Source organism: Lepisosteus platostomus, chromosome 16 (assembly GCF_059453375.1).
Source record: "Lepisosteus platostomus isolate fLepPlt1 chromosome 16, fLepPlt1.hap1, whole genome shotgun sequence".
Lineage (NCBI taxonomy): Eukaryota > Metazoa > Chordata > Actinopteri > Semionotiformes > Lepisosteidae > Lepisosteus > Lepisosteus platostomus.
In genome coordinates, this window is record NC_142626.1 from 16,374,399 (window position 1) to 16,377,138 (window position 2,740).

At 56.4% G+C, this 2,740-nt stretch overlaps 1 pseudogene; it reads right to left on the reverse strand.

The window, feature by feature from the left end:
• Positions 1–352: 352 nt before the first annotated feature.
• Positions 353–2,534, reverse strand: LOC148646967 (uncharacterized; annotated as a pseudogene).
• Positions 2,535–2,740: the final 206 nt, after the last annotated feature.

A 2,740-nucleotide genomic window follows, 5' to 3' on the forward strand; every position in this document is an offset into this window, starting at 1 on the left:
AGCCCCAGAATGCAGTCCTCCTGGATGGGTGCAAGGTAGCAGGGGTGGCACACCGTTGCTGCACCCAGACGGAAGGCAAGCACCCGTTTCCCCCGGACTGCAGCGAGCTGTCCCGTCACGGTCCTCAGCCGCAGGCTGGAGGCCTCCCATCCTGGGGGGTTGGTGCCCTCGGTGTCGGGGAGGACGCCCGGCCGGAGTAGGGTTACCGATGAACCGGTGTCAAGTAGGGCCAGGCAGGGTTGGTCCTCGATTCGGCAGTGGAGGTACAGGCCCCGGCTACAGCCGACTCGCCCCACGGTGGCGTGAGGGGCGCCGGTTTTTACAGCGCTCTCCGGAGCGGGGGTTGAGGTGTTCAAGGGCGGCCTTCCCCGCGCTGAGCCGCCCCGTTCCCCGACGCCGATCGGGGAGTGCAAGGTTCGGGTGCCCAGCAGAACCGGGCTCGGTGTCCTCTCTTCCCGCCGCGGTTGCAAATCAGCGTGCGGGGCTGTTCCGCGGCGGTCGCTGCATGGGCTGGCTCCTCTTCCCCCTCGCTGGATTCCTCCGTCGCCGCCTCGGTCAGCCGGCAGGGCGCACTGCGTCTGCTGGCGCTTCCAGTCACCCCAAACACTGCCTCAGCCCCTGTAGCAAGGGCCAAGGCCTGCTCCAGCGATGTTGGCACGGCCAGCTGCACGTGGCGCCGCAGCTCCTCGGGTGAGAGGGCCTTGAGAAAGGCCTGGAGACCCATCTCCCGCTGCGCCCCCCGGGGGAAAGTTGGGTATCCTCGGCGGGCGAGGAACATGACATCCGTGGCGACTGGGCCCAGTCGCTCTCCTGGTCGGCGCCGCCGCAGGGCCAGCCTCTCCCGCATCAAGTCCGGCGCCTCCTCTACACCGAAGCGCAGCTGGAGGGCTGCTGCCAGCGCCGTGTAGTCGCCTCTGTCCTCCTCCGGGACGTCCAAGAGCACCTGGCAGGCCGCTCCTTCCAGCGCCGCCGCCAGGTGGCCGGCCATCTCCGCCCGGCTCCAGCCATTCGTCTGGGCCGCGAGCTGGAACTGCTCCTCATAGGTCTCCCAAGGCGCTTCACCATCGTAGCGACCTGGTCGCACCCGCACCGATGGGTGTGGGAATCGCTGATCGGCTCCGGCAGGGAAGGCATCCTCTCTCTGGGGTAGCCGCCCCAATTCTACTGGCGGGACCACTACTGGGTAACCCTGGTAAGGGCTGTGGCCACCTGTCGCACCCAGGAGTTACTCAGGCTCCCTATGTGCGCCGCCGCTGGGTTCTGCGTCTTTCGGCGTCAGCCGGCGCTTAACAGAATCGGGTAGTGTCTGCCACGAGTTGTTCATCCTGCCCGCTTCCGACACCAATGCAGCGTTTGCAGGTTCTTTTCAGAACTAAAGAACAGTGGAGACGCGATTAACCAAGCACTGACTTTATTTAACAACCACACCAAAAACAAACACAGAATCTACACACACATGAGGAGACTGACGGAACACATACACATATTTAGGGTGGTAATTACCTAACAACACACTATACTTTTACAGGACTACACAGGGTACTAGCATTACTAGGACATTATTTACACAGGTAGGGTCAGCCGCTGGTCATCGTGCTGACCCTCCGACTCTCCCCGGCTACCACTCCCAGCATGCCCAGCGGTACTATGAGCGCCTAGGGGCGCTTCCTCCTCACCACCAGGCGAGGGCGTTACAATAGTATAAAATAAAACAAAATAAAACTGGTTTGCAGGAATATGGATGTAATTAATACAGAACACAATAGCGGTAGTATAAATTAGAAGTAAAACACCTGCAATGTCCACTAGCATTCAGACAGCAGCACTGTGCAAAAGCCCAGCAGTATTGTGATTGGCTATAAAAAATATCTGTTTGTGATAGTTTTCAACCTACTATAAATACCTGCGGTGTCAATGTTGTCACTAGGGACGTGTGAGAATAACTGCTCAGACCCTATGCGGTGCTGAGAGAGTAGTATGAATGAGTTTGGCGTCCAAATCCCAGGAGCAAAAGGAAGAATACGAGGTCGGGGTAGGAAGACTGGGTCAGGTTTCCAGAGTGTCAGGTCGAGAGTATCCAAATCCAAAAGATATTAGACAGAGACGAAGTCGAAGCCAGAAATTGAACAGGGTCGGGTATCCAGAAGTCAGGTCAGAAAGGTATCCAATTCCAAAAGACGCTAGACAGAGAAGAAGTCAAAGCCAAAGATTGAACGGGGCCAGATATCCAGAAGTCAGGTCAGAAAGGTATGTGCAAAAGAGAAAGTCAAAAGTCGATCTCAACTGTGAGCGGGGACTGAGAGGAGTGAGAGGGTATACTGTAAATAGGAAAAGGTGTGAGAAGTGATAATAGCTTAACTAGTGCGCAGGTGTTGACGGGGAGAGATGCACACGGGAATACGGTTCATGACATGCGGATCATGTGGCCTCGGCACATTAAAACTTGCAATTGCAGAATTATTACAGTGCAAGGAGTTTTTAAAAAAGCAAAACTTTCCTCTGGAGGCTCTTCAAAACCCAACACCAACCTCCATCTTGAATTATCTGTTTATAAAAAAACCACTTCATCAGACCGGTGTGTGAAAGTGTGAACTCTACCCACCAGCAAGTGGAAAGAACAGCCCCGTCAGTGTAGTTCCCTCTGCTGTCGACTGGAGGCTACAAGTCCCTGCTCTCTTCTACAGGGAGCTGCTGCCCCCTGGAGGCTGAGAGCAGGCTGTGTGAGAAATTCCTCCTCCTG